Source organism: Heterocephalus glaber, unplaced genomic scaffold, assembly GCF_053883595.1.
Source record: "Heterocephalus glaber isolate CG9 unplaced genomic scaffold, H.glaber_assembly_v1.0 deba00001497, whole genome shotgun sequence".
Classification (NCBI taxonomy): domain Eukaryota; kingdom Metazoa; phylum Chordata; class Mammalia; order Rodentia; family Bathyergidae; genus Heterocephalus; species Heterocephalus glaber.
In genome coordinates this window covers 60525509-60533616 of record NW_028258320.1, presented here as the reverse complement: position 1 = coordinate 60533616, position 8108 = coordinate 60525509, and the positions used below count along the sequence as shown (strand labels likewise).

The 8108-nt window shown below is 40.0% G+C and overlaps 1 pseudogene; it reads left to right on the top strand.

Annotated features, from left to right (window-relative positions):
- The first annotated feature begins 4165 nt into the window (after positions 1 to 4165).
- LOC101724585 (L-lactate dehydrogenase A chain pseudogene) lies at positions 4166 to 5320 on the top strand (annotated as a pseudogene).
- Positions 5321 to 8108: the final 2788 nt, after the last annotated feature.

Genomic DNA, 8108 nt, shown 5'->3' with positions numbered 1-8108 from the left:
CATTATTTTTGGTATTCATATCTTTGGCTAGTGTTAATACTTCATAAACTGATACTGTAAATTACTTTTGTACAGTCAACACAAGTAATCTACCTAGCAGTTAATGAGTATTCCTGAATCAAGTGACTAATTTGCTGCTGATACTGAAAAATTTACTAGTTTTATATATAGTGGCATATAAAATATATTATTTTTTATTAATCTTATTGGTACATTTTAGGTATACAATATAATGACATTCATCATTGGAAATTTGCATCTTTACATAATCTCTCTTGGTTCTTATTTTTCCCCATTCCCCTGCCCTCCCTTCAACCCCTCCATCCCTCTCTATTTACTAAGATTTTGTTTCCATTTTTTCATTTTCTCATATTGATTCCAGTCCCTTCTTGCCTTTCCCCTACCCCTCCCACTTCCCCTTCCTCTTTGCCCCTTTTCTTCCTATTTCACATTATCTACTCTACCTTTCAGTCCTTATTTACACTTTTGGGTTCTCATACAAGAGAAACTATTCAGTATTTACACATGGGTTTCCTATTTATTTCACTTAAGAGTATCACCTCAATGGGCAGCCATTTAAATGTCTCTAATTTCTCATTTTTTATGGATGAGTAGTACTCCATTTTATAAAAACACTCACACACACACACATTTTCTTTATCCAGTCTCCAGTTGATGGGCATTTGAGCTGCTTCCAAGTTTTGGCTATTACAAATTGTGCTGCTATGAACATGGATGCACATATATCACTGTCATATGATTCTTTTAATTCTTTGGGAAGATACCCAGCAGGGGAATAGCTGGCTCAAATGGGACTTCCAGTCCTAGTTCTTTGAGGTATTTCCATACTGATTCCATGGTGGTTGCACCAGCCTACACTCCCACCAGCAGTGAATAGGGTTCCTATTTCCTCACAACCCTGCCAGCATTTGTAATTGGTTCATTTCATGACAGCAGCCATTCTTGCTGGGGTGAGGTGAAATCTCAGCATTGTTTTCATTTGCATCTCTTGAATGACCAGTGATGTTGAACATTTTTTCATATGTTTATTTGCTATTTCTACTTCTTTGTCTGAGAAATGTCTGTTCATTTCAGATGTCCATTTTTGGATTGGGTCTTTAAATTTGGGAGCTCTAATTCTTTTTTAAGTTCTTTATAGACTGTAGATAGTAGACCTTTGTTTGAGGAACAACAGGTGAAAATTTTTTCCCACATTGTGGGTTCTCTTCACACTGTTGGTGGTTTCTCTTGCTGTGCAGAAGCTTTTTAATAGGAAGAGATCCAATTTGTTGATAGTTTGTGTTAGTTCACAGGCAACTGAGGTTTTGTTCATAAAATCTTTTCCTACACCAATGTCTTCAAGAGTTCTACCTAACCTCTGTTCCAGACTGTTCAGTGTTTCTGTTTTAATATTTAGATCTTTAATCCATTTTGATTTTAGTTTAGTGCATGGTGAGAGATATAGGTCTAGTTTTAATCTTTGACAAGTTGAAACCCAATATTTCCAGCACCATTTATTAAAGAGGCTATCTTTCCTCCAGTGAGGGTGTTTGGCTCCTTTGTCAAAGATGAGGTGGCTGAGTGTGTCTGGAGTTGTTTCTGCATCTTCTAATCTGTTCCACTGGTCCTCAGGCCTGTTTCTTTGCCAGTACCATGCTGTTTTTATCACAGTAGCTTTGTAGTACAGTTTCAAGTTGGGGGTTGTGATACCCCCTGCCATGTCTCTGTTGCCTAAATTGCTTTTGCTATTCTAGGTCTCCTCTGGTTCCAAATGAATTTTTGGATTGTTTTCTCAAGGTCCATGAAGTATGCTGCTGGGATTTCAATTGGGATTGCATTGAATCTATATAGCAGTTTTGGAAGTATGGCCATTTTCACTATGTTGATTCTTCCTACCCAGGAGCAAGAGATGTCTTTCCATTTTCTTTTTTAATTTTTTCTGTTGTTGTTGTTGTCCCTTTTTTTGGTACCAGGGGATCGAACTCGGGACTTGGCGCTTGCGCAGCAGGCGCCAGAACCACTGGGCTAAATCCCCAGCCCTCCATTTTCTGATATCGTCTTCAGTCTCTCTTTTCAGAGTGCTATAGTTTTCAGAGAAGAGGTCTTTGACTTCTTTTGTTAGGTTGATTGCTAGATGTTTCAGTTTTTTGGATACTATTGTGAAAGGAATTGTTTGCCCTATTTCTCAGTGAGTCTGTTACTCATGTAGAGGAAAGCTATTGATTTTTGTGTGTTGACCTTGTATCCAGCTACTTTACTGAATTTGGTTATTAAGCCTAGAAGACTTTTGGTGGAGTTCTTGGGGTCTTCTATATAGAATACCATGTCATCTGCAAATAATGACAATTTGACTTCTTCATTTCCTATCTTTATTCCTTTTATTTCTTTCTCTTGCCTAATTGCTGTGGCTAATGTTTCCAAAACTATTGAACAGGAGTGGTGGTAGTGGACATCCTTGTCTTGTTTCCGATTTTAGTGTGAAGGGTTTCAGTTTTTGACCATTTAGTGAGATATTGGCTGTTGGTTTTTCATAGATGACTTTTATCAGATTGAGGTAGAGACCATCTATTCCAATTTTTTGTAGGGTTTTTATCATAAATGCATGTTTGATTTTGTCAAATGCTAGAATCTAGGGAGGACATGGTTAAAAAAATAGAGGAGCTGAGGAACATGATGGAATCCCAACATAGAAAACAAGTGGAATCCATAAAACAGATGCAAACAGATTTCCAGGAGATTAAAAACTCCATTGAAAGTTTACACAGCAGAATGAGCCAATATGAGGACAGAATTTCAGATATAGAAGATAAGATTACAATTAGTGACCAGGAAAAGAAAAATTTCTTTAAAATAGTAAGAGACCACGAGAAATCAATCCAGCAGCTGCTAGATGATGCAAAGAATAATGTAAGACTGATCGGAGTCAATGAAGAAACAGGAGAGAGTGCAGACAACATTAAAAAACTGTGCACAGGGCCAGGGATTTAGCTCAGTCATTCCGCCGCTTGCCTCACAAGCATAAGGACCCAAGTTCGATCCCCGGTACCAAAAAAAAAAAAAAAAAAAAACAGCAAGAGAAACTACCAGCAGTGTGAAGAGACAACCCACAATGTGGGAAAAAATTTTCACCAGCTGTCCCTCAGACAAAGGTCTACTATCTCGAATCTATAAAGAACTTAAAAAAATTAGACCTCCCAAATTTAAAGACCCAATCCAAAAATGGACATCTGAAATGAACAGACATTTCTCAGACAAAGAAGTAGAAATAGCAAATAAACATATGAAAAAATTGAAAGGTCGCCGAAGAAGGGGGGCCACACACGGATGTTCAAGCAAGCTTTATTGGGGCGGCGGTCTGCAGCCTGCCGGGCTGACTCACAGAATGGAGACCAGCAACTGTACGGGCTGAGCTGGAAGCTTATATAGGGATCTTGCAGGTGGGAGAGCACTAGTCCATTGGTGGGGGTGGGGGATTGGGGCTGGGGTTTGTAGCAACAGGTTTCGGTCGGGGGAATGGAGTCACCACTTTCGGGAAGCCCCTATCTTACTGGAATATCTGACTAAGAAACCGGTGGGGCAGAAAGACCTTAACTAGGCAGAAAGTCACTAGCAAAGGGAAGTCATGCCTTAGCTATGCGGAAGTTCCCTGTTCCCTGTGGCCGGAGTGGGGCAGGGAGAAAGGAGAGGAGGGGGCTTGTTCGGTGGGGGCTCTGAAATACCTAACAAAAATGTTCAACATCACTGGTCATTCGAGAAATGCAAATGAAAACAACGCTGAGTTTCCACCTCACCCCACAAAGAATGGCTGCTGTCAAGAAATCAACCAATTACAAATGCTGAAGGGGCTGTGGGGAAAGAGGAACCCTGCTCCACTGCTGGTGGGAGTGTAGACTGGTGCAACCACTGTGGAAATCTTATGGAGATACCTCAAAGAACCAGGACTGGAAGTCCCATTTGAGCCAGCTATTCCGCTGCTAGATGTCTTCCCAAAGAATTAAAAGAATCATACGACAGTGATATATGTGCACCCATGTTTACAGCGGCATAGTTCGTAATAGCTAAAGCTTGGAGTGCTAGAGCAGCGGCCACCAAGTCTGGACCTTGCAGCAACACACCCTGACGCGCCCCCCCCCCGCCCCCCAGCGTGCACTCCTGGTTCCTTTTGGTTCGAAGTCCAAGATGGGCAGCCTCAAGGATCAGCTGATCATGACTCTCCTTAAGGAAGAGCAGGTCCCCCAGAATAAGATTACAGTTGTCGGGGTTGGTGCTGTGGCCATGGCCTGAGCCATCAGTATCTTAATGAAGGACTTGGCAGATGAACTTGCTCTTGTTGATGTCATAGAAGACAAATTGAAGGGAGAGATGATGGATCTCCAACATGGCAACCTTTTCCTTAGAACACCAAAGATTGTCTCTGTCAAAGACTATGATGTAACTGCAAACTCCAAGTTGGTTATTATCACAGCTGGGGCACATCAGCAAGAGGAAGAAAGGCATCTTAATTTGGTCTAGCATAATGTGAACATCTTTAAGTTCATCATTCCTAATGTTGTAAAATACAGCCCAAACTGCAAGTTGCTTGTTGTTTCCAATCCAGTGGATATCTTGACCTATGTGGCTTAGAAGATAAGTGGCTTTCCAAAAAAACCATGTGATTGGCAGTGGTTGCAATCTGGATTCAGCCCGATTCCGGTACCTGATGGGGGAAAGGCTGGGAGTTCACCCCCTGAACTCCCATGGATGGGTCTTCGGGGAGCATGGAGACTCTAGTGTGCCTGTGTGGAGTGGAGTGAATATTGCTGGCATCTCCCTGAAGAATCTGCACCCCAAGTTAGGAACTGATGGGGATAAGGAGCAGTGGAAAGAGGTTCACAAACAGGTGGTTGACAGTGCTTATGAAGTGATCAAAGGATACACGTCCTGGGCCACTGGACTGTCTGTGGCAGATTTGGCAGAAAGTATAAAGAAGAATCTCAGGAGAGTGCATCCAATTTCTACCATGATTAAAGGTCTCTAGGGAATAAAGGATGATGTCTTCCTTGTGTCTTGGGACAAAATGGAATCTCAGATGTTGTGAAGGTGACCCTGACTCCTGAGGAAGAGGCCCATCTGAAGAAGAGTGCAGATACCCTATGGGCAATCCAGAAAGAGCTGCAGTTTTAAAGTCTTCCAGTGTCTCACCACTTCGCTGTCTGGGCTACAAGAGGATTTAGTTGGAGGTTGTGCATGTTGTCCTTTTTATTTGCTCTGTAGTTGAAGCAGTAGTATTAAAATGGACTGGGAAAAACATCAGTTTCCCAAGTTAGAAATAGAAATGGTTCACAAAACCCCACAGTTCTGTCCTGATGCCGGATGGCATTTGTATAGTCCCAGCCTGGTTAATATAAAGCAGCCCCACGGTCTCACACACCACAGCCAACATGGCACAGGCTCCAGCTGCCCTTCGAGCCAGATGTATGTTGCTCTGTTATGTAACTTCACCAATCAGCCTAGTCTTTTCCCCAGTTGGTCACAGCCTGGGATTCAGTGTATAAATGCAATACTGCATGTCTTACACATACCTGTTTTAAAGGGTTTTATTTTGTGTAACATATATATATATAATATATTATATATATATATATATATATCAGTAGTGTACATTGCCCTGTAATGTAAAAAGGAAAGATCTACCTGTGAACAATGTAACCAAGTGTCAAACCAACTACAACACCAAATAAACTTTGAACAGTGAAAAAAAAAAAAATTTGGAAACAGCCCACATGCCCATCAGCTGGAGACTGGATAAAGAAAATGTTGGTTATTTTATAAAATGGAGTATTACTCAGCCATAAAATATGAGAAATTAGAGACATTTATTGCTAAATGGATGCCCATTGAGGTGATACTCTTAAGTGAAATAAATAGGAAACCCATGTGTAAATACTGAATAGTTTCTCTAGTGTGAGAAACTGAAAGTGTAAATAAGGACTAAAAGGTATAATAGACAATGTGCAATAGGAAAGAAAGGGGCAAAGGGGAAGGAGAAGTAGGAGGGGTAGGGAAAAGGCAAGAAGGGAATGGAATCAATATGAGAAAATGAAAAAAATGGAAACAAAGTCTTAGTAAATAGAGAGGGATGGAGGGGTTGAATGGAGGGCATGGAAATGAGGAAAAATAAGAACCAAGAGAGATTATGTAAAGATGCAAATTTCCAATGATGAATGTCATTATATTGTATACCTAAAATGTACCAATAAAATAAAATAAAAAACTGTGCGCAGAAGTGATGACAGAAAACTTCCCAAGCAGGGGAAAAGAACTTGACATACAGATAAGTGAGGCATATAGGACTCCAACTAGCCTTGATCAAAAAAAAATCTACACATAGGCATACAATAGTTAAGATTCCAGGGCCAGGGATTTAGCTCAGTGGTTCTGCCGCTTGCCTCACAACCACAAGGTCCCAAGTTCAATCCCTGGTACCAAAAAAAAAGAAGAAGAAGAAGGAAAGATTCCAGAAACCCAACAGAAGAACAAAATTCTACAAGCAGTTAGAGAAAAGAAACAAATCACATACAAAGGAAAGCCCATAAGAATCACAGCAGACTTCCCAACACAAACCCTCAAGGCAAGAGCTTGGAGTGACATATTTCAATCCCTAAAGGAAAACAGCCTCCAATCCAGATTGATGTACCCTGCAAAACTATCTTTCAAAATTGATGGAGAAATAAGATACTCTCATGACAAAGAGCACCTTAGGAACTTATGAATACCAAACCAGCTATCCAAAACATTTTAGACAATATCCTAGGAAAAGACAATGAGGATCACAATCCCAGGAAGCCTAGCAGAATGAATCCGTCAGGCACAACAAGAAACTAAAGGCAAAGGGGGAGGATGCAACAAAAAGAAAAAGTCATGACAATGATAAGTCAATACGTATCAGTTATAACCATCAATGTTAATGGTCTCAATTCACCAATCAAAAGAAATAGAATGGCAGAATGGGTCAAGAAGCAAGATCCAACAATATGCTGCATACAAGAAACACATTTAATTCAAAAGGAAACTCATAGACTGAAATTTAAAGGGTGGACAACAATACTCCATGCGACAAGAATCTGAAAAAAAGCAGGAGTAGCTATCCTCTTTGCAGATCAAGTGGATTTCAAACCAACACTGATTAAGAGAGACAAAAAAGGACAGTACATCCTTGTAAAGGGAACAATCCAAGAGGAAGAGATGACAATCATAAATATATATGCACCAAACACTAGTGCACCCAAATACTAATGGACATGAAAAATCAAATAAGCACTAATACAATAGTAGTGGGGGACCTCAACACCCCACTGTCACAAATAGATAGATCAACTAGACAAAAAATAGACAACAAAATACTAGAACTCAAACTCTTGAACAAATGAACTTAACAGATGTTTACAGAGTGTTCCACCCACAAAATCAGATTACACATTCTTTTCAGCTGCCCATGGGTAGTTCTCTGAAATAAACCACATACTTGCTCATAGAACGTGTTTAAGTAAGTGCAAAGGAATTGAACTTATCCCCTATATATTATCAGACCACAGTGTGATGAAATTGGAGATCCATAGCAAAAGAAACCACAAGAATTTCATAAACACATGGAAACTGAGCAACACACTTCTGAATAACCAATGGGTCACAGAGGAAATTAAAGAAGAAATCAGATAGTTCCTACAATTAAATGATAATGCCAATACAACCTATCAGAATCTGTGGGACACAATGAAAGCAGTCTTACGAGGGAAATTCATAGCAGTGAATACTCACATGAGGAAAACAGAGCGAGCTCAATTAAACAACCTGATGCTGAACCTCAAGCTTCTAGAAAAAGAAGAGCAGGACAAATCCAAAGCTCATACAAGGGAGGAAATTATAAAGATCAGAGCAGAAATCAATGCAATGGAGACTAAGAGAATGATACAAAAAATTCAATGAAGCCCAAGAGTTGATTCTTCGAAAGAATAAACAGTTCGATCCCCGGTACCAAAAGAAAAAAAAGAAAGAATAAACAAAACTGACAAACCTTTAGCCAACCTTATCAAAAAAGGAAAGGCCCAAATCCATGCAATTAGGAATGA